General features: G+C 43.8%; 1 long non-coding RNA gene across 2 annotated transcripts in view; it reads left to right on the plus strand.

Moving 5' to 3' along the window:
- The window catches only part of LOC135319205 (uncharacterized), a 33763-nt gene extending 12407 nt beyond the window's left edge, over positions 1-21356 (plus strand). Inside the window, exon 3 of one of the 2 annotated variants that reach the window (XR_010377662.1) lies at positions 20664-21356. This is a non-coding gene — a long non-coding RNA (uncharacterized LOC135319205). Of the gene's footprint in view, positions 1-4920; positions 9050-20663 lie in introns of those variants that run through there. The other variant, XR_010377661.1, reaches the window with a different exon arrangement.
- Positions 21357-23215: the final 1859 nt, after the last annotated feature.

The raw sequence follows: 23215 nt of genomic DNA on the forward strand, positions 1-23215 counted from the left end.
TTTACAAATAGGTAAGAGACATGGACGTGAATAACTCGTCAGAGAACAAAAGTTCCCCTCCATCTACCAAATCTGGGACTTGAGATGTGTTCTCACAAATCAGTTTCGGTTGTTAGGATGAACCCCAAGAAACTAAACGTTAGTCAAACCAATTACTTTGTTAGCATAATGTGAGCCCCCTAGTGATGATTAGAGGTGGTTACGGACGTGTGACAAAAAACAGATCAAATATTCGAGGGAAAATGATCTATTTTAACTTTAGGCTGCTGGCCATTAATACTGAAAACATTTTTACCAAGTAAAAGAACATAATGAGATCTGCAAATAATCGATTTGGATTATTAAGAATGAAGCAAGGAAAATTTTTAATTAAATAGAAAAGCCATCCTAGCTTATTTCCGCATTGCCACTTGCACAGTCGCATACACAGCTGCCATTTCTGCAGTCCACATGCACATTTCCTCCCAGTGCAGGCTTTTTACTTCCACACTGTCTTGATCTAATCGTATAAAGGCTAGTTTACTATCTTTTTCTTCCATGGGTCATGCTTTTTATGAAGACAGTCATACTCCATGCTGTTTTTCGGAGGGCTTTTTATTTGCTCAGGGGGATTACTTTCAGTCTGGCTTCCTCTACTTAGTATCGCCCACTTGTAATTCTTCCACACTGCTGCCTACATCAGGAGTTTGTTCCTTTTAAGTGTTTGATGCTTTTCCATTGTATGATATGCTATGACTTGCTTATTCATTTACCATTCGATGGGCATTTGGGTCACTTCCACTTTGGACCTATTATGAATACTTCTGCCATGATCATTAGCGTATAAGTAAGCTAAAAGCATATGTGTAGACAAGTTTTCGTTTGTCTTCACAAGAACACTCTGCATCCTTGCCAATACTCAGGATTCTAAGTCTTTGTAATTTTAAGCATTCAGTTGGGTGTGTGTTCATTTCCTTACTGTCCCGTGACATTGGGAACAATTTTGTTTATTTGTCATTTAGATACCTTTTTGGATGAAGTGTCTATTCAAATCCTTTGCCCGTTTTTATTTTGGGTTGTTTGTTCTTAGCACTAAGTTGTAAGAATTCTTTATACATTCTGGATACCAGTCCTTTAGTATATCTAGTCCTGCAATTGTTTCCTGCCAGTGTGAGGCTTACTTTTTACTTCCCCTACAATACCTTTACCTAATTTTTATAGATTAGTTTATTATCTTTTTCTTCCATGGTTCATGCTGTTTATGTTCTAAGAACTGTATGTGTACTTAAGTCTACAGATATCTCCCCTGTGTTTTCTTCAAGAAGTCTCATGGTTTTATGTCTAAACTTTAGGTCAATGTTCAACTTTCAATATTAATTTTTATATGTGGTGTGAAGTAATGGTCAAAATTCACTTTTTTCTGGATGTCCAATTTGTCCAACACCAATTGTTGAAAGGGTCATCTCCCCCTCACGGCCACTGAAATACTTTGATCCCTTTGTCAAGATAAACTGACCACGTATGTGTTCACACATTTCTAGACTGTATTCTGTTTCACTAATCTATGCACATCCTTATGCTAACACCACACTGTCTTGATCCCTGTAGTTTTCTAGCAAACTGTGAAATTAGGTGCCATAAGCTTTCCAACCTTGCTCTTCATTTCCAATACCATTTGGCTACATTTAATTTGTTGTATTTTAAACTGCAAATTTAAATCATTATATAAGTGGACTACTGAGCTTGACAATTTATCAAAAAGCCTGCTAAGAGCCCGGATGTAGTTGGTGGAGCGGTGGTGGTGGCACCAGGGGTGGGGGCGGCAGGAGGAGGAGGAGGAGGAGAAGGACCCTGAGCGGTGGTGGCGGTGGCGGGAGGAGGAGGGGAAGAGGCAGCCCAGGGAGGAGGAAGAGACCCAGGAGGCAGCTGCTGGCCTGGGAGGCAGTCGCTCTCCACCGGGCTGAGCCGAGCCGGCCCGTGTTGTCTTGCACCCGCCCCCCCCCCCCCCCCCCCCCGTTCGCTGCTGCCCGGGCTCCAGAGTGAGCGTAGTGTTGGGGGAGGGAGATGGCCCAGGGGCCCGGCGCCAGTAATGAGGAGGTGCTGATGCTCCCCCACCACCCACCTGCTCTGGGGGCCCCCTCCCCGCTCCCCGCCACACGCTCACAGGAGGGCATTGAGGCCATCACAGCCCAAGGCAGCACTTACTCATTGAAGAGTCACCCCAGAAGCGGTGACCATAGACGTGAAAAAATGCGAGACACCACAGATCCTTCACAACCAGATAAAATATTGCAGAGATCTGATAGTCCTGAAAACAAATACAGTGACAGCACAGGTCAGAGTAAGGCCAAAAATGTGCATATTCAAAGTTAGAGAGAGGGATGGTGGGACCAGTTTATTCTCTAGAAGAAAATTCATGACCACGGTGCTCTTCATAGTTCAAATCCACATTCTTCTAATCCAAGCAATGATCCAAGCAAAGCTTCCAATGCACCGTATGGTTCTGCAGGTGACTGGTCTGAGCATATTAGCTCTTCTGGGAAAAAAATACTACTACACTTGTCAAACAGAAGTTTCACAACGGGAAAAACCAAAAGAGTGGCTTGAAAGAGAACAGAGACAAGAAGAAGCAAACAAGATGGCAGTTAATAGCTTCCCAAAAGACGGGGATGACAGAAGAGCGGTGATGCCAGCAGCAGCCACCGGTGGGGTTGCCCATGGGAAATCTACATCAGGAGACAAACCTGTAGAAGATGGGTATCCTACTTGATGCTTAGAAGAACATATTAAGCTTCCCCCATTTGGTTTTAAATAGAAAGGAGGATTAAACATAAGGAAGCTGTCAGTCACTGATTAAACCCTGACCATTAGAGACTCTTACTGCAGAATTTGCGGTCTGTCTTTCCAGGTTGGTTGCTGCAGGTTGTTGGTCAGGGTAGAAGAGGTTCCTACCCTGCATGCTAAAACCTTCCTTCATCATCTGCAATCACATACACTTAAGTTGATAGAGAAATTGTGCACAGGGGTCACCCTGACACCTGACCTCATCCCAGCCCAAATCCTATTGTGTATCTCGTATCTCAGCCCCAGGGTGTCTACTTCAGAGCTCTGGGTTGGCACGGTGTGACCGAGGCAGAAGGGGAACTGGAGAGGTTTTCAAGAGGCCTGCTGCCCCGCTATGGATGGTAACAGGGAAGGTCTGACTCCCCACGGGATTCCCAGGCCAGTGCTGGCTGGTTCCCAGTCCTGAAAATGATGTGAAATTTCCCAGGGACACCAGCAGTTCAGAGCACCTGGCCTGGGTTTCCCAGAGTGGCAGGAGATGCTGTGGGGCACCCAGGTGGACTTGACTATTCTGCGTGGGCTTTGGCTGCATGGACTGTAAAAGTGAAACTGAAAGTACTGGAAGGAAACATGGATGTACAATTTCTAGTCTATAATTTCAGAGTGGAGATCTTTCTGAAGCATTTTTAAAGAGCCCAGAAGTGCTAGAGGAAATGATTGATAAACTTGACTACATACACTTGAAGCAAACTTGATCTTTACATATACCACAAGCAAAGACAAATGACAGCAAATGGGTGTGGGGAAAATTTGTGCAAATATATGTGTAATAAGAATATTGATATCAGTATTACTTACTATACTAACAGAACATTTTGAAAGTATAGCCATTAAGAGAAACCAAATAAGTAAATTCCAGTACGTCCACACAGTGTAATAGTATCAGTTTGTGTTTTGATTAATTTGTATATTTCAAATGAGGTACTGACATGGAAATGCTGATGATGAACTATTAAATGAAAACAGAAAATTATAGAACTTCCAGTGGTATTTTTAAAGAAAACATTTATTTAACTTTAAAGAAACTTACACGGAAAGACAAAGGAATTAGAATAGTCATGGCATTGTGGAAAACAAGACTACAGGCTTCTCTACATGCTTGTGTCAGGAGCCAGAAGAGACAGTGTCTTCAGAAACAAAGGGGGGCCACACCTCCCGCTCTTCTGCCCCCTCCGACTGCAGTCCCCAGGCAGGCAGTTGGCGTCTCAGCCCCTTAACCTCTCTGCTCCACCAGAGACAACTGGGGGCAAGCTGGACCTCAATTCTGCAGGCCTGGGTTCTCTACATCCTCAACCTCTTCCCTCATCCTGGGAGCCCCTGCCGATTCACTCAGCTGCCCCCAGTGCCCAAGCCGGGGGCTGGTGGCCGCAGCCTACACAAGTGCAGCCCTTCTCTCCATGCCCCTGAGGTGCTTTCCCCAGGAAGGACATTCCCCCCACACAGCAGGTACAAGCCAAGAGAGCAGCCATATCCGTGCACCTGGACCCATTGTACAAACCTTATGTGCACTCAACTCCCAAAGTCACAAGGCCAACAGAGGCCGCAGGCCCCTTGGCAGCCTCATGGCCACTGTTCTCATGAAGCGCGGAGACCCCCTCAGCAAGCCCCGGGGTGGCAGGAAGAAGGGAGAAATCACACACACACATACCTCTGCCCAGGGCTCACTGGTACTCCTGCCAGAGCAGCAGGGGTGGGAGCAGAAAAGAGACAATTGTTGCCATTTTTGGATCCTCTGGGCTGGTGGCCCCAGCTGGCTCAGACAGGTGCTGGTGGTTCTGTTGATGTTACTGGGCGGGGTGGGAGCTTGGAGCGTCCCAGTCTGTCACGTTGCTGAGCAGGACCCTACCTTTTATTGTCCACTACTACCCACAGTCAAAATTCAGAAAATAATCATCTGCAGACATTGCATCCAATTTTCAAATGTGAACAAAGATTAAGAACACAGAGGGAAACAGAGTTACTGTGAACAAGTCTGGGAATGGAATATTATTTATCTTTCATTGAAGCTATCAAAATGTTCAAGTAGAGTCTATAAAAACATTAATAAGTTTAAAATCAGGAAGAATAACTGAGTCCTCATTTCTCTCCCTTCCCTAGCCCCCACCCTACCCCACACCTGTGACTGGGCTCACCAGACGAAGCGCTTGCCTCTCCACTGGTCCAGAAACTTGTCTCACTCATCTCTGCTGTGTCACCACGTGCCCAAGGCCACTGCGGTCACTCACATGATGAACGGGGAGACTAGCTCTCCAGTGAGCCCAGGGAGTGGATTTAAAAACAGAAAGAAAAGCTGTCCCACCGCCTTGTGGGGGCCGGAACAACTGCGTATAAACGTCAGCGGGGGCACTATTTTCACATCGGCTCCTGAGCTGCCGCGGGACTGACAGGGTGGTGGCTGTAACTGGCACTCATACGTCCTGGGTGCCGTCAGAAGATTCAGGCCAAAAGGAAAATCTGACCATTTGGCAAAAGATGGACTAATTCCGGAGTAAGACAAGTCCCCTCTCACCTGTAGTGTCATCGCCAGGCACTCAGCACCAGGGGGCCTCCTCTGTATTCTCACGCAGGGGCGCTCTGAAAACAGAGCAGATGCAGCTGAGGAAAGAGAAAGAAGCCATGAGAATCTAGTCTTTTACAATATTGCTAGTTACACCAGGCGTGAGTCCCCAGCCATTCACCTGCAACCCCCTCCCACCCAACCCACAGTCGCGCACAGACAGAAGAGCCCGCTTCTCTCCAGGGCGACAGGACAGCAGTGGTGGCCACACTGCACATGAGCAATACAGTGGCGCCCCCACTTTAGAGAGAAAACTAATCAAGAAATACTCTCCGCAACACAGCTTCTCCTCGTGAGGGTAACTATTTAGAGACAGGTGCAGTTCCTTTAGCTGATGACTCCTTTCATCCTGCTACTGTCCTAAATGCCTCCCAAAGTAACCCTGATGCCTTTGGCCGGAGGCTTCACTGTTTACAGGACTGTCACCAGGTCTGCAGAGAATTTGCAGCAAGAGGATCCATATTTTAAATGGATTTTAGCTGCAGTCTCTCAGACTGTGGGCTTCAGAGCAACTCTGTGTAAGGAATGGTGTTTATGCTGATGCCTGATGTTCAAGGAAGATTTGAGGGGTCTAACGTGTTCATATTCTAACACCAAGTTAAAGAATACTTAGCTTGTATTCACTTCTATGAAGTTCCCAAGAATGCAGGAAAGAAAAGGATACAATTGGAGAAATAAGAATGCGCCAGGATAGATACGATTCTTCAATTTTCCTGTCAGATCAGGAGTAAATAGTGCAGGGTTTGAGGGAAAAAATATTTTCAGATCTTCTAACAGTGAGCTGAAGAATTTCCTCAACTTATCTGATTAACCTGTGTGTCAGGTGACTTCTCTTGTGAAAAGTGAGGGAAATACAGATTACTTAAAAATCAAAGGATATGGAGACGATCTGAAATACTTACGAGGTGTAGACTAATGACACAATTATAAGAGGGAGTGCGGAGCCAGAGACGTGTGCAAGCCATCAGGATGTCTGCCACCCTGACGGGGGTAAGGACCTGGCTACATTCAGCTATGGGATAAGCAGGTATTTGGGATAAGCAGGTATTTGGGGTAACCGGGGATTGGAGTCTTGATCAGCAGAGGCAATAAGAGGTCAGAAGGACGTGAAAAGCATTGGTCTTCATAACTATATGTTGAAATCACTTAGTTTGATTAAAGTTGGCGTAAAAATGAAGATAGGCTGGCACAGATGTTTAGGAAGGGGGTCAAAACACTGGAGGTTCTCCTAGCATTTGGCATCAGGGAAGAAACTGAGTGACTTTGAATGTCAAGGATTAATTACTTTTTAAAAATTCTATGATATTCATTTCCTTATAAGTAAACTTGTGATAATATTTCCCTCATGAGAATCAGTAGCCAAAGCTGTCTTAGTTTTGACTCTGGGGAAAAAGCATTCTCTCTTCTTATCTTAGACCACTGCGCATTTACAGGTGGGTGGCTGGTCAGCCCCAGGTTGACGTGTGGGGCTGCACGGCTGACAGGTCTGAGAATCGCGGGGAAGATTCAGGTCTCGTGGCTTTCTTCTCTGTCCTCAGATCTGCCTGCTTAGAGTGCAGACCATCTCTGTGAGAGAAAACAGAGGAGAACAGGGGGCCGCTGAGATGCTGACAGTGCCTCCCCGAGTGACCAGGGGTTTGCTCTTTCTCTTGAACTGCTAAGTGCCTGTGGTGGCCAGAAAGCTGTCTCCACCTGGGTGAGCCTTCTACGTGTACCCAGGAGGCATCCCAGGCTCGGAGCTCCAGTCCTGTCATCTCGTGTCTCTAGAGGACTGTCGATGGGTCAGGGACTGGTGCAGAAATCATATCCTTGCCCACACTTACACTAATGTGTTCCAGAAACCACGCGGACTGTGCTTGAAAAGAGGGAATACGGGAGGCTGTATTTCCCTCCCCTTGCCCACGGTCCTGATGGGAAAGCAAGTCACTTACTAATCACTCGTCTGTGATGCAGGGAGCTTGGTCATGTAATGGACATAGGTGTGAGGGATGAGTAACAGCAGAAGTTCAAGGTCTAGTAGGGGAGGCAGGTGTGCCAGCGGTGAGTGCGGTCAGTCCAGGGTTACAGGTGCTGGCGTGAGTGCCGTGCAGAACTGAGGGACCAGAAGGAAGAGGAGAAGCACTTCTATATGGCTGGGCAGGAAGGGGCAGGGAAGAGTCAGTTTGCTTTTATTTTTTTTTTCTAATTTTTTTCTTAGCTATATGATAGATACAGATATGTGTTACAGGCTGTATGTAAGAAATTTTTCAGTGAAGGAAAATCATACCCAGTGGTTGCTCTATGGAGTGAACTGTTTGACAGAGCAGTAACAATAGTGTTCCTAAGATTACCCAGAAGCTGTGCTAAGCCCAGTGTTCTGACAGTACATGGGTGTGAAACCATCTCTGTCTGCAAGTAAAATTCCAACAAATCAGACCCAGTTAAACTTAAAAGCTTTTGCACAGCAAAGGAAACCATAAACAAAAAGAAAAGACAACCTGGGAACTGGGAGAAAATTTTTGCAGACTATGCGATTGGTAAGGGATTATACAAATATACAAGCACCGCGTGCAGCTCAATATCAAAAACACAAACAACCCAATCAAAACTTGGGCAGGAGATCTAAATAGACATTTCTCCAAAGAAGACATACAGATGGCCAACAGGCATATGAAAAGATGCTCAACATCACTAATTATTCAAGAAATGCAAATCAAAACTATAATGAGGTATCACTTCACACCACATCATTAAAAAGTCTACAAATAATAAATGCTAGAGAGAGTGTGGAGAAAAAGAAATCTTCCTACTCTGTTGTTGGGAATGGAAATTGGTGCAGCCACTATGGATAATAGTATGAGGGTTCCTTAAAAAACTAAAAAGATTTACCATATGATCCAGCAATCCTACTCTTGGGCATATATCCAGAGGAAACTCTAATTCAAAGAGATACATGCACCCCGATGTTCATAGCAGCACTGTTTACGACAGCCAAGACATGGAAGCAGCCTAAATGTCCATCAACAGATGAATGGATAAAGAAAATGTGGTGTGTGTATACACACACACACACACACACACACACACACACACACACACACACAATGGAATATTACTTAGGCATAAAAAGGAATGAAATAATGCCATTTACAGCAACACAGGTGGATCTGGAGATTATCATACTAAGTAAAGTAAATCAGACAGAGAAAGACAAATATGATATCACTTATATGTGGAATCTAAAAGAATAACACAAATGAACTTATTTACAAAGCAAAAAGACTCATAGATGTAGAAAAGAAACATGGTTAAAGGGGGGAGAAGGGGGAGGGAGGGATAAATTGGGAGTTTGGGGTTGGCAGATACAAACCATTATGTACAGAATAGATAAAAAATAAGGTCCTGCTGTATACCACAGGGAATTATATTCAGTGATTTGTAGTAACCTGCAATGAAAAAGAATATATATGTCTAACTGAATCACTATGCTGTACATCAGAACTAATACAACACTGTACATCAGCTATACTTCAATAAAATGTTTTAAAACTCTTTTCTGATATTTGATATATATGCAGATGACTTCAAAAGCTGTATCAGGGGAGGGCATAGCTCAAGCGGTAGAGCGCATGCTTAGCATGCATGAGGTCCTGGATTCAACCCCCAGTACCTCCTCTAAAAATAAATCAATTGAATTACTCCCCCTGCCCCCAACAAAATAAAATAATTAAATAATACAATAACACGTAAATAAAATATTTTGTAAAAAGCTATGTTAAAGTGTCCTGGCACAGTGTTCTTTCAGTGAAAGAATTTTTATACACGGTGAGTGATGCATGTGGTGACTTGATCAGGAGCCCTGTGACACAGGTCTTTCTAAGGCTAGGTAGAAGCTTCACTAAGCTGGTGTTTCTAGCACTGAAATGGATGTGAAAGCCTTTCCATCTGCATATAAACTCTTGGTCCCATATTAGATATATATACGTAGATATTTTTTACAAGCTATTTTAAAGCCATTTTCAGCAAGGTGTTCTTTCAGAGCAAGGCATTAGACAAAGGTAGTGATGCGTGTCATCAGTCCACTAACAGGTGTGTAACACTAGTTTTCCAAAGGCCACTTATCTGCTGTGCTAAGGAAAGTTATCTAATAGCAAATGGGTGTGAAAAGATTTCAATCTGCCTGCAACATCTTTATGAGGTTCCTGTATTAAATATATAGTTGTTCATTACAAGATATATGTAAGAAAACGCTGGCTCAGTGTTCTTTCAACGAAAGGAGGGTACATCCAATAAACGAGCAACACCGTGAGCTGTTTACCAGGCCTGTAGAGCTGGTGTCTCTGCGCGACTGAGAAGCTGTGTCAGGCCCGGTGTTCTAACACTGAATGGTTGCTAAAGCATTTTATCTGCAATTAAAGTCCTGTTCCCATATTAAATCTACATATGGATGTTTTAAACAAACAATTTGTTAAAAAAAATTGGTACAGTGTCCTTTCAGAGAGAAAAATTATTAACCCAGTGTGTGATGAATGTAGTAAAAAAATTGTAAAAGCCTATTATTTTATAATCTAAGGATAGAGAGGAGCCCTGTTAAGCCCTGTGTCCTTACAGCCAATGAGTTTCAAAGCCCTTCCATTGCACGTGAAGACTTGTAAATAAAGTGGTTACATAGAGATGTCTGATATGAGCAACGTGAAAGCAATCTTTGGCACAGCGTCCATTCAGTGAAAGGGAGCTCTGTAGTGAGTGACGCATGCAGGGAACAGCTCAACAGACCAGTAACACTAGTGTTCAGGGAACAGCTCAACAGACAGACCAGTAACACTAGTGTTCTGCAGTTACATTAAAAGCTGCAAGAATCCCACGTTCCAAGAGCAAATATATGAAAGCCTTTTCATCTGCATATAAAGTCTTATTCACATATTAAATACCTAGAGAGGTTGTTACTATATATATGGAAGAAATTATTTGCACGTTGTTAATTTAGTGAAAAGAAATAAAAAGTGAGTCACGCATGCAGTGAATTGTTTAACAGAACAGTGAAACTGGAGATTTTAAGGCTATTAATAAGCTTAAATAAGCCCAGTGCTCCAACAGCAAATGAACTGGAAAGTCTTTCTTTCTGCATAAAACCTTATCCCCCTGTTCTAAGTATTATTTACACAATTGCCACAAACTATATTACACAAATTTTTGGCCCAGTTTCTTTCAGTAAAAAGGAAGTTATACACAGTGAGCGATACACGCTGTGAATATTTAACAGATCTATAACAAAGCGGGGTTTCACAAACTGCTTAGAAGCTACACAGTATTGTTTCTAGGGGAAAAAATGCATGTGAAAGACCTAGGTCTCCATGTTAAAAACTAGTTCCCATTCTAGAGATATACAAATTTGTTACAAGCTATATGAAAGAAGTATTTGGCACGGTGTTTTGCAGCGAAAGCAAATTATACAAATTAAGTGATGCATATAGTAAGCTAATGAAAGGAACCGTGAAACTCATGTTCTCAGGCTGCTCAGAAGCTTCTCTATACCCAGTGCTTTAATAGTTAGTGGATGTGGAAGTAACCCCACCTGCAAGTCAGTCCTGTCCATATATATTATACATACAGTTGTCACTAGCTACGTGAAAGAAATCCTAGACAGAGCTCGTTCAGTGAGGGGAACCTGGTGAGTGAGGCCCACAGTGACTAGTCTAACAGACCTGTGCAGTGCTCCTCAGACTGCCTGAAAGCTGAGTGCCGCCTAGTGCTGTAACAGTGAGTGGACGCAGAAGCCTTTCCCAGGGCACGTGAAGATTCGTTCCCATATTGCTTGTTCACAGATGATGTCACAGGTGCCAGGCGGGCATCATGCACACAGTGTTCTTTCAGATAAATGTTACACACACGGAGTCGTGAATGCAGAGAATAGTTTAAAAAGACTCACAGCAGGTATGATTCTCAGGCTTCTTCAAACACAGCTGTGCAAAGTGTTGTAATAGGCTCTAGACGAGAAGGTCTCTCACCCTGCATTTGAAGTCTAGACTCCACGGCAGACACACACAACTGTTGTCACCAGCTGGATGAAGGAAATTCAGAGCGCAGCGCTCCTTCAGTGCGAGGCAGCTGCGCCCGCTGAGCGCCGCGCGCAGACGGCCATGCGAGGACCCGGAGGGCTGGTGCTTCCCAGGTGGCTTAGGGAGCTGGCAGTGCTGATGCTCCAACGGCCAAAAGATGAGAAAGCCTTTGTGCCTGCAAGTCAAATCTCGTTCCCATGTTAGACACATTGCACTTGTTACTAGCTGTATGCATGCAAGATGTATCCGACACGGTGTTGTTTCAGGAAAAGGAAGTTATAAACAGCGAGCGGCACTAGTGGTGACTAGCTCACCAGGCCTGCGGGACTCGTGCTTGTCGGGCGGCTGGCAGCTGAGTCCTACCTAGTGTTTTAACGGTGAACGGATGTGAAAGCCTTTCCAGCTGACTGTAAAGATACAAGGTGGAAACTTCAGCCATGTGTTCTTTGACAGGAATGCTGTTACACGTAGTGAGTTACATGGGTGCTGAATCGTTTAACAGGACTACGGAAGGTTTCTTCCCAGGCTTCTTATAGCTTCGCTATACACAGCGCTGTAACAGGCAATGAGTGTGTTAATCTTTCCCTATGAACGTCAGTCTTGCTCCTAGGTTACGTGTAGACAGCAGTTGTTGCTAGCTATGGAAAACCAATTTTAGATAAGAGTGTTTTTATAGTGAAAGGAAGTTATGACCTTCAGTGAAGCATGTAGCCAAACGTGTAATTAACCTGTTGCAGTGGCATTTCTCAGGCTCCTTAGAAAATCTGCTGTAATTGATGTTCCAACAGCCAACAGATGAGTAAGCCTTTAAGTCTGAAGGCTAAATCTTGTTTCCATATTACATATATATATACATAGTTATATATGGAAGAAATTTAGGCAGAGTTCTTTCAGAGAAAGGAAGTTACAAGCAGTGAGTGAAATCAGTGGTGAACAGTTTAATAAACATGTAGAATTTGTGCTTCTCAGGCTGCTTAGACGCTTCCATGTTCTAATAGCCCACAGGGGAGAAAGTCTTTCCATCTACATGTAACAGCTTGTTTCCATAGTAGATAATTATAGCTGCTATTTTTAGCTCTATGAAAGAAATGTTAGCACAGCGAAAGGAAATCACAATGAGGAACCTCTGTAGTGAATAACGTAACATCCTTGTGAAACTAGTGTTTCTCCAGCTCCTTGCATCAGAGTCATAAGCAGCATTTTAGAAGGGGGTGATGCACAAGCCTTTCCAAGTGCACGTAAAGGCTTGTTCCCACATTACTTCAACATAGGTGCTGTCAGCATCGGTAGGGTAGGTGTCAGCCGTGGTGTTCCTTCAAAGAAATATTAGGGCATGAAGTTCATGTCTGACCAACACAAACAACCAAAGGGCAGGTCATTTATTAGAGAGAAAACCAGAGGAGGGGAAATGTCACGACACCGAGGATGAAGACGTCTTCCCTATGTAACAATATGAAACAGAAGGGCCCTTGCTACACCACAGAGGCTTTCGGGCATCTAAAATCTGTGACCATTTCTGATGGACTGAATTATTTAAATTCAGTAAAGTGTGAAAAATAAAACCTCATCTTTTCCTTCTCTAACTGTCCCTCTTTTTTAATTCTTTGAAGTTCCAGTATGCCTGCTTATGATTCACTCGGAACAGATAATGATCATCAAACCATCAAACCAACAAACACTTACACGACACTTACCATGAACTTGGCCACAGGATGGATCCTATGAGAGATAAAAAGATAAGCAAGGTAGAGTCCCTGGCCTTGGAGAGCTTAAGCTTACGTTCTAGTAAAGAGTTTGCCTAGAAAACAGAAATAATGATGGTGTAAGTTAGCACGTGGTCAGTGCCCAAGGAGAGAAGAGAAGTGTCATAAGAACACTCCGAATGAAAAGTTTCATTTAGGTTTTCCAGAGTCTTAGGAAATGGGTAAGAGTTCATTCAGCAGGTATAGGGGAAAAAAAAAATTCCAAATGTACATTTGTTCAAAAGCACGAAGGTCATAAATGGTGGAGCTTGGTCACATGACCGCTGGCTGCAGGATGGCTGAGAAAGGACAGGAGGAATAGTTTTGAGGACAGATTGTAAATAACAGAGAGGTCGCCCATGGGGATGGAATTTTCCTTTACGCTTTGATTTTGCTTTTGTTGTTGTTGCTGCTTAGCTGTTACCTGTTTCCCGTATCCATTTGCCTTATTCTGACAACAGCATCTGATTTTTCCTTTAGGAACCTCTCCTCCCCGCCAACAGTCAGTCACTGCTCCAGTGAGGCTAAGAGAGCAGAAAGTGGCAAAGGAGAGGTCAGGAGCGAGCCTCACTGTCCTCCAGCATCTAAGAGCTACTTGCAAGGAGGTGACCCATAAAGGGGACGGAGCAGATGTGGCGCAAGATGGGGGAGCAGTATCAGCAGAGTCTGTACCCTGGTGGCCAAAGCTGGGCAGCATTTCTAGAAGTGAATGGTCAACAGTCCCCGTGGGTGAGAGGCCAAGTTCGCAGTGACTGAAAAATGCTCATTGGATGTGCGGACAGGATAGTCACTGATGATGTAAGAGAAGAGAGCGAGGTGTTTCTACAGAGGATCGAAGTGGGCTGGCAAGTGAGCAGGAGGCGAGGACAGGGGGACTGCCAGGGTGGACAGTTCTCTGTAATCTTCCAGGTCATTTAGCTGTGAAAGAAAGAGAACCCATCAGGCAGGGACTCAGAGCGATGGGGGCGCTTGTTTGTTTTTCATTGGATGTACTCAGGAATGACTGAAGTCAGACAGGGAGAATCTGACCGAGGGAAAGGGTGAAGACACTTGACAAAGAAGGAATAATCGATGGTGTGAGGTTCCTGAAGGTGGGAGAGGGTGTGACCTTGAGCAGAGGTCAGCAAGCCCTCCAGCAGGAGGGGGACGACAAAGAGATGCAGGTGAAGACAGAGCAGCATATTGCGTACCAAGAAAAGGCGGGCATTCTCAGACAATGGCGTAGACTTGCTCTCTACAGCTGGAGGTGCGAGAGGGATGTGGGGTCGGGGGCCACGGTGCACTCACGGTAAAAGCGGGAAGTAAGGTTGGAGGAGAAGGATGAGCTGCTACAGTGCCTCCAAAGGCTGATTTTTTAAAATACAAGTTTTGATGTGCACATTGATGTGGCACACCCACCAAAGCAGGTAAAGGGAAGAAACATACCTGAAGACGCTTAAAAGAGTTTCTCCCACTCTTGAAGAGTATACATGCTGCCTGGGCCAGCACAACTCCCCTCTGGAACGCCCATTAAGTAAATTGCAAGTGAAATCACACTCTTAACCCTCCAGCTTTAGACGATGTTCAGAGATCTGGGTAAACACACGTTTTCAATGACAAACCTGAGAGTGAGTTTTGAAACCAACAACTAAAGTCAGTGTTGCCCATTGACTAATAGCCTCATCGAGTGAGAAACGTTACATAAACTGCAGCTTCCGATCACCGCACCAGACGTTCCAATTTAATCGGCAGAAGGATAGGTGGATTGCTTGAATAAAGAAAGAAATAAAATAATGGCTTTGTCTTTGGTGCTTGGTTATAAAAGCCTTACTCAATCTCAGACATTTTAAAGGTATCGTGAACAACAATCCGCTAACATAAATCAGAGCATATACCTCACAAAGCAGTCTCACGATGTCTATTATCTGGCTGTGACTGATTTATCAGCTTGCCCCAAATACATCAAAGTGCCAACCCAGATTGTACACTGAAAGCAGGCTGGGTTCTAAAAATGGGGGAAAAAAATTTTTTTTAAGCCAATGCATTCGTGTTTCAGAATTTTAAATTACTCATCGTAACCATATTTACCATCTGGAATAAAAGTGATCATTAGGTAACAGTATCGTAGTAGCCAGAGTCACAGGTGAGATGGCCAAGTTGTCTGCAGGAGTCCTGAGAAGGAAGCTCCTGGGATACGATTTTCAAGGCTGCTTTGTTCATCTGATGCTCAGTAAAGGCCAAGTAAGAGATCTATTGCGAGTGCCAAGCTCCTATTTATCTTGCCGCACGTCAGCTTCTCACCAAGTCAATCATTTTATCTCTGTTTAAAAAAAAAAAAACCTGTCAATGATTATGTGCTAGTTTTAAATGTGCTGACTTTTCTCTTTTTTTGAGATTCTTTAATCCATTTTCTCATTCATAATATCTCATCATCTGTCAAAACCCAGTTTAAAATGCCACCTCCTCAGTGAAGCCTTCTCTAATTCCAGTTAGTAAGTTAACCCATCCATGCCATTAGGTATAGTTAGGTACCTCCCTCTGCTTTAGACCTCCTTATGCACTGAAATTGGCATCTCAATAAACGGAGGATATCAAGTCACAAGAATACACGTAGGCACTAAGATGACTATAACGTGACATCACGAGCAGTTCTTTAACACTGTCCGTGTTACCATCATGTCCTTGTCAGACACACAAACTGCAAGCCGCTACACGCCACCCACCTTGTTGTGGACTCATCCTCACACAATTCTGTTTGTACAACCCCGTACTCTCATATCTGCACCCATGTTTGTCTCTGTCCCCAGAATTTACATCTCTGCATCAGAAGGGGAGAAGTCAGTATTCTCATAGGTGCTTCTTGCTACTCTCAGACTAGTCTCTTGCAGTTTTATCCACAAAATCCTCTTCCTCTGAAGTTCATGCTTCTCCCTGTGGTTGTCCATTCCAATTACCTGTTTCAAGACATGACCCCAAAGTCACCCAATTTACCCTCTTCCTTTCATCTCTTACATGATTGCAGGCAACTTCAACAATGGTGTGGAAGCACTAAGTAACAGTGACAATCCTAGCTAGTATTCCTGAGCCCCTTCTAGGTGCTGAGCACTGTGTGCATGTGTCCATGAGGGCCTGTTAACCCCTCACGGGAGGTATGTGCTACCAGGTGGCCACATTACTGGTGAGAGAATGGAGGCTTCCACCCCCGTCGGGTGCTTGGCCGAGATCACACAGCTGGTACGTAGCAGAGCTGCGAGCGATGCTCGGGAGCCTGACCACCAAACCACACTTTAAACCAGCCCCTACTCTGTCTCAGCCTGGCCCCACAGCTCCTTGGCCTCCCCCCATGGCAGCCTCCACCTGCAAGACCGCAAGGTCCCACTGCAAACCCAGGAGTCTGTGGACACCGGGAACAGCTCCACATCAGAACCCTTCATGTTCCAAACTGCAGGATAAGTGATCCTTCCCCACCTCCCACCATCACTTCCTCTACCCTCCGCCCCGGGAGCTCTAGTCCTTCTAACCACTCCCTACTTATCTCCCTTACTTACACCTTCTGGACCATTAATAACCATCTAGCCAGCGCCTTTAATTAGCTAACTCCCTGTCCACCAGCCTTCCTGCTCCCCAAACTTCTAATGTCATTCTAACCACTTGCCTTTCCCGTCATCCTGTATCTAGTCCTCAGACCACCTCACCTCTCAGCAGCATCTGATTGGGATGCTGTCCTGTTTCCTTACGTGTTTGGGATTGGGTTCCCCTCAGTTTTCTATATTTCCCCTTCTCTCTTTCTAAGAGTCCTTATTCAGCTCTGCCGCCTGATCCTTTTTGCTTTTTTTTTTTTTTTTGGTATATTTATTTATTTTATTGCAGTATCGTCAGTTTACACTGCTGTGTCAATTTTTCATTCCAAGTGAAGTAAGACAGAAAGAGAGAAAATACCACGTATCACTTATATGTGGAATCTTAAAAGAAAGACCAATGAGCTTATTTATAAAGAAACAGATTCACAGACATAGAAAACAAACTTCTGGTTACCATGGCGGGGAAGGGAGTGGGAAGGGATAAATTGGGAGTCTGAGATTTACAGATACTAATATATATGAAATAGATAAATAACAAGTTCATGCTGTACAGCACAGAGAACTATGTTCAATACCTTGTAGTCACCTATGGTGAAAAAGAATATGAAAATGAATATATGTATTTCATGTATGACTGAAGCGTTATGCAACACACCAGACATTGATACAACATTGTAAACTGACCATACTTCAATAAAAAAAATTTATATACCATGTCAAGTAAGCCAGAAAGAGAAAAGAAAAATACCATATGATATCACTTATACGTGGCATCTTAAAAAAAAATGAACTTATTTACCAAACAGAAACAGACTCAAGACATAGGAAATAAACCTGTGGTTACTGGGGGCGGGAGGCAGTCAGCAGGGATAAACTGGGAGCTCAAGGTTTGCTTCTCCTCCCTGTTATGACTGCTGCTACTCTGAGTCTTTTGCCCATCTCTTCGTCCACACACACAAGGGTTAGCTACTCTGCGATGGAGACTGAGGAGACCTGCCAGGCCGTGTGCTCTGCACACGTTCCGTTTTGCTAGGTCACAGCGAAGAGTGAAGCTCGGATGATGTGCACCTTCCCGGCTGCAACACTGTTGTGAGGGGGCAAGAGTGGAGCAGAGGTCAAGACTGTGGACTCTGTAACCAGTGCACCTTCAAACCCTGGCTCTGCGCCTTCTCTGCTGGGTCACCTTGCAAAACTTAACCACTCTGTGGCACCGTTTCCTCATCTGTTAAATGGAGATCATTAGAGAACATACCTTATAGGGCTGTTGAAAGAATTAAATACACTACTGCTTACAAAGCGTGTAAAACATGGCCTTCCTACCCAAATGTTAGATGGTTTTTATCACTTTAATTTAGTGGGAATAAAGGAGTATCTTCCTTGTGGTTTTCATTTCTCAAAATGACTCCTCACATCTTTTGCCACTTTTCTACTCCAATCGTTCATCTTTCTCCTACTGATTCACTGAAATTCTCCATGTAGCTTTCTGGACTCATCAGTTATACATGTGGCAAGTATCTTTTCCCAGTTTATGGCTTGTCTTGTTCACTCTCTTTATGACATATACCATACAGATGTTTTCTCGGGGAGACGTGAATTTTCAAAAAAGATCCCCCCAACACGGAAAAGTCAAGGCCCAACCTCCAGGGAACAATTGGCAAGCCCTCCCGTTGGCTTTTTACTAAATCAAGCTGGCCTAAATATCCCATGACGTTCTTAAGTCAAAGTAAATCTATAACTGATACTCATCCATAATAAGACGCTCAGGGATGCATGGAAAAATCAAGCACAATTCCTGCCTTCATCAGGCTTCATGACCCAGCTGTGATGAAATCGTAAACACATGGGAAGACACCTAAAATCACAAGGGAGTAATATCCTTTCAGATAGGATGCACCACTGAACATTTCATCATAATTCATTCCTAGATTCAGGGAACCCATTTCATAAGTCACGTCTACAAAGAAAGCAAAAGGGTGAAAACTTATTTCCTGCCCTGGAATGGCTCAGGCTAGCGTCCAAACAATGAAAGAACAGACTTCTGCGGTTGAATTAGTGGTCCACGGACGGGAACGCTGTCGTCGGGTCAGTGTCTGCGAGGATGCTCAGGCTGTAGCCAGACCCCTGTGCCCCTCCAGTCTTGACCATTCATCTATGGTTTCAAACACATCCTGCATGTTGGGCAACTCCTGGCCTTTAAAAAAATCCCATTAACTCAGTTCTTGTGAATATTATGGTTTCTTCATGAGAGTTACTTGAGTTGTTCAAGGACTTTCCCATATATATCGTCAGTGATCGATGCCAGTTGGTTTTCATTATTTTTATTCTTAATCATTCTATGGTCCAAATATGGCCTCTATGGGCCTGAAATATTTAAAGTCTATGGTGTCTGCTTCAATCCACCCAACTTCGGTCCTTAGTTCAATGTCACTTTTCAGAGAACAAGATATATTTTAAAACAGTTTTTCTCTGGACGTGAAAAACATCACAATTTGAATAAGCAAAACTTGTTCAGGAGGTCTTACCATGACTGTTAGAAGCCAAAAGACCAGTTGGCAGAGCAAGTATTTAAATTCTTTTTTTAAATTTAATTTTATATTTTTAAGCTTTTTTTGGGGGGGGGGTAGTAATTAGGTTTATTTCTTTACTTATTCATTTTGATGGGGATTGAACCCAGGACCTCACGCATGCTATGTATGCACTCTACCACTGAGCTATTTCCGTCCCTCTAAATTCTGATTTACTATTTCAATTCAATAAATGTTCTCATTCATAATAATAACAGGTAACACTAAATCAGTGTCTTTGTGTGGGGCGCTGAGAAAACCACTTCATACGAATTATTTTACTTTAGCAGTAGCCCTGCCTGGTAGGGATTGTTAGCACTCCCACAGCTCAGAATCTCTCTGAACTAGGGCTTATCTATTCAAGTCAATAAACATTTCTCGTGCACCTGTTACGTGTGAAGTAGGTCAAGGCATTTGGGAGGCTCTAAAGATGACAACACAAGAGATTATGCTACGAGATAGTAGAGGACCTGAGGAATCGGAGGAGAAACACAATTGCTTTGGGAGCTCATGGACAGGAGGGACCATATCTCAGAAGGGATCTGGAAAGACTTCACTGAGCAGATGTTAGCACATTATGGCTTCCAAACCAGGGAAACCCCACATTATAGCTATACATATATATATGTATTTATATATATACATAAATATATATAAATTATATATGTGTATTTCAGATATATTCAATTATAGAGAATTGAAGTATAGTCGGTTCACAATGCTGTGCCACATTATGGCTTTAAAAGCAAGGAGCCCCTCTCCCTCCTTCCCTCCCCACAGGCAGGCGACACAGCAGGGACCACAGCACTCCATCCGGGTTCCTGCACGGGACTTCTAATCTCTATCACTCAGCCTCGATGCTCTTGTGGACTCTGATCTTGAGTCTCAATCCTGCTTGGTGGTGGTGTCACCCGCTCATGAATTGGTTCCTGGTCCTGACCCATTCTGACCTCAGCCTGCCCCACATACCCCAGAAAGATCTGTTAGGACCCAGCAGATCACATCTGTGTAACTCTTTATATAAGGAAATACATGGAGATTTAAAGGTGTATCATTATATCCCTGAAAGTAGGTAGGAAAAAATATAGATAGAAAAATACATTGGATTGTAGTGGGAACATGCAAGGCATTTGGGGGCAGTAGCTTGGGCACTGAATGACACCCTTGACTCCAACCCACTCATATTTTTTCCATTTTGATTTTGTAGATATTCTGTAATAACATGCCATCAAAAAAAAAAAACCCCAAAACTTCCACAGGAATCAGCAGAATTTTCCAAGGTCTCATCCAAATCACTCTGTACACATTCATAATCTGAGTAACAGAATTCCTTTTCTTCTCTCAATCACCATGCTTTGTTTTCTTTTTGTGGCCAGCAGAAGCTACCAGTGAGAGGACCCAGAAAACATCATGCACAGAGAGCTAACTGGAATGGACTTTGCTACTCCTTGGCTTGTTTCAAGCAGCCTGCCTCCGGCAAGACATTTCAGAGGTTGGGCAATGACTCAACCAGCCGTCTGTATGTCCTACGTAATTCCTTCAGCCCCCTTCACAGCTCGCCTCCTCTGGGCGTGATCTGCCCACAGGGAAGTGAAACCACCGCAGACCCTTCATGGCGGTCTTAAGGGTCTGTACTGAAAACATTCTGTCCTTGTCATCACTTAGGGAGACATGTGGGCCAACGCAGACATGGGTGAACTCAAAGCAGAAAGGGCTTGAGATCTAGTCTGCCGATAAATTGTCAGTCCTCGCCTAAGTCAATCCTTTGGTTTCTTCTACAGCAAGGGCATGGGGAGTGCACTAAATAATCTCTGAAATGCCCCACAGTCTCAACATTTTCTGACCAGACTACTTTCCATTCCTGACATGGTGCTCTTCATCAGAGGGCGGCAGCCTCAGAAGTGGCAGGAGTTAGATTTCAGGTCCAAATCATCATTAAGAATTAGAGTTTCTTTCTGTGAATCAAGATAAAGCCCACACCACCTCTCAACCTATCAGGGACAAATTGACTCTCTCTATGACTCCAACCCACTCATATTTTTGGCATGTTATTACAGATTATGAGTCAAACTCATAAAAATTTTATATGTATATGTGTGTGTGTGTGTGTATGTATGTATGTATTTTGTGTGTGTGTGTGTGCATACTTTTTTAATGGAAGTACTGGGGATTGAACCCAGGACCTTGTACATGCTAACTAAGCACATACTCTACTACTGAGCTACACCCAACTCCTCCCCAAACACATAAAATTTTTAAAGTTACATTTAAAAGCTTCTTATACTTAAAACCCTGTCACTGCATCATTTAGCCATTCAAATACTTAGGAAGAAAACGTGCTTACAAGGGACCAGATAAAGACGCCTGCAACAAGCCAGCCTCCACCCCTCCTTCCCGTGGACCTCAGGTGGGGCCTTCCCTGGCCCCCTCCCTGGGGCCCCAGCCTCACTCTGACTGTGTTTTCTGCTGTAGTCCTTACCAACATCTAACATAGGATATATTTTAATCATTTAACGTATTCTCTGTCTCCTCTCTATGAAAGCAGAGTTTTGCCTGTTTTATTCACTGCTGAGTTTGTAGCACACAGAAAAATACCTGGCATGTATGTTGAGTGTACAAATGAATATTATTTACCATTGTGATCTAATAATTGCCCTTTTTAAATTGAAGTATAGTCTACTTACAATGTTGTGTTAGCTTCTGGTGTACAGCATAGTGATTCAGTTATACATATATATATTCTTTTTCAGATTCTTTTTCATTATAGGTTATTACAAGATATTGAATGTAGTTCCCTGTGCTGTACAGTAGGACCATGTTATGTATCTATTTTATATGTAGCAGTATCTAACAATTGCCACTTTTAAAGGAGGGGCATATAGTAGGCCAAAAAAAAAAAGTGGCCCCTTTCTTCCAGATGTTTCCAGCTCCAGATTATAAGAATGGCCCCATTCACCCCCTCTCCCCCCAAAAAACTAGAGAAATGAACACTGATCATGGGCGATTATGACACAGTCTGAAGTCTCTGACATAAATCAGGGGATATGGCCTCAAGATGATAAGAGAATCAGATAAACACATCATTCCAGAGTGTGTTCAGTCGGGGCTTAAGTGACACACAGAGTGAGCACAGGTATCTTAAAGGCTTTTCTGCTGGAGAAGCATCAGTCTGCATGCAGCTTCAGCTTTGTTTCTTAAACCCAAATTATAATGAATAATTATAATTATTATCCACAACAAAATATTACTCTGGTTCTGACCTACATTCTGGAGGAGAAGAAAACCAGAATCTCTTCTCCTAAGTGATCCCCCAACTCCAGCGCCTTATACAACCTGCAGGGGGGTGGGCAGTGAGACCCTCACTCCAGAACAGGGTGGCCGTTCTCACATCATGTCCACCAGTCTCACGCTCAGCCCTGGAGCCTCCCGCCAGCTCAAGGGCACTGTGGTGAGACACGCTCTGTAGTCCAGACTTCGCGCATCAAAGTCACTGCCCTATTTTCCCTCCCAAAGATCAGAACTATCTTTTCAACTACTGATACAGAGTTTTGTTTTGTTTTGTTTTTCCCTCTCCCCTTGCTCAGAAAACTTTGGTTGTTTCTAGGGAGCTCAGACCTGGAAACTCAAAGAAACCCTTGACCATCCAGCAACCCACCTCCTCTCCCCACCGCCTCCCTCTATCCCACCCCACCCACACTCATTTATTTAACAATGTCTCCTTTATCCTTCTTTGCAAAACCCCAGTACCTTTTGCTTCCTTGGCAATAGCAGGAGGTTGGTTCTCAAGCAGCCCCACTTTCCTGTTTACTCTCTGGAAGTCATGCTTTTTCTTTTTTTTTTTTTCCAGCTGTATCTACCTCCCCCAAAAGTCCTGCTTTCTTGTCTCACTGTGAGTTTACCACCTCCAGGCTCTGTGGGCAGAATTCAGTGG

The sequence above is a fragment of the Camelus dromedarius genome, chromosome 24 (assembly GCF_036321535.1).
Source record: "Camelus dromedarius isolate mCamDro1 chromosome 24, mCamDro1.pat, whole genome shotgun sequence".
NCBI lineage: Eukaryota > Metazoa > Chordata > Mammalia > Artiodactyla > Camelidae > Camelus > Camelus dromedarius.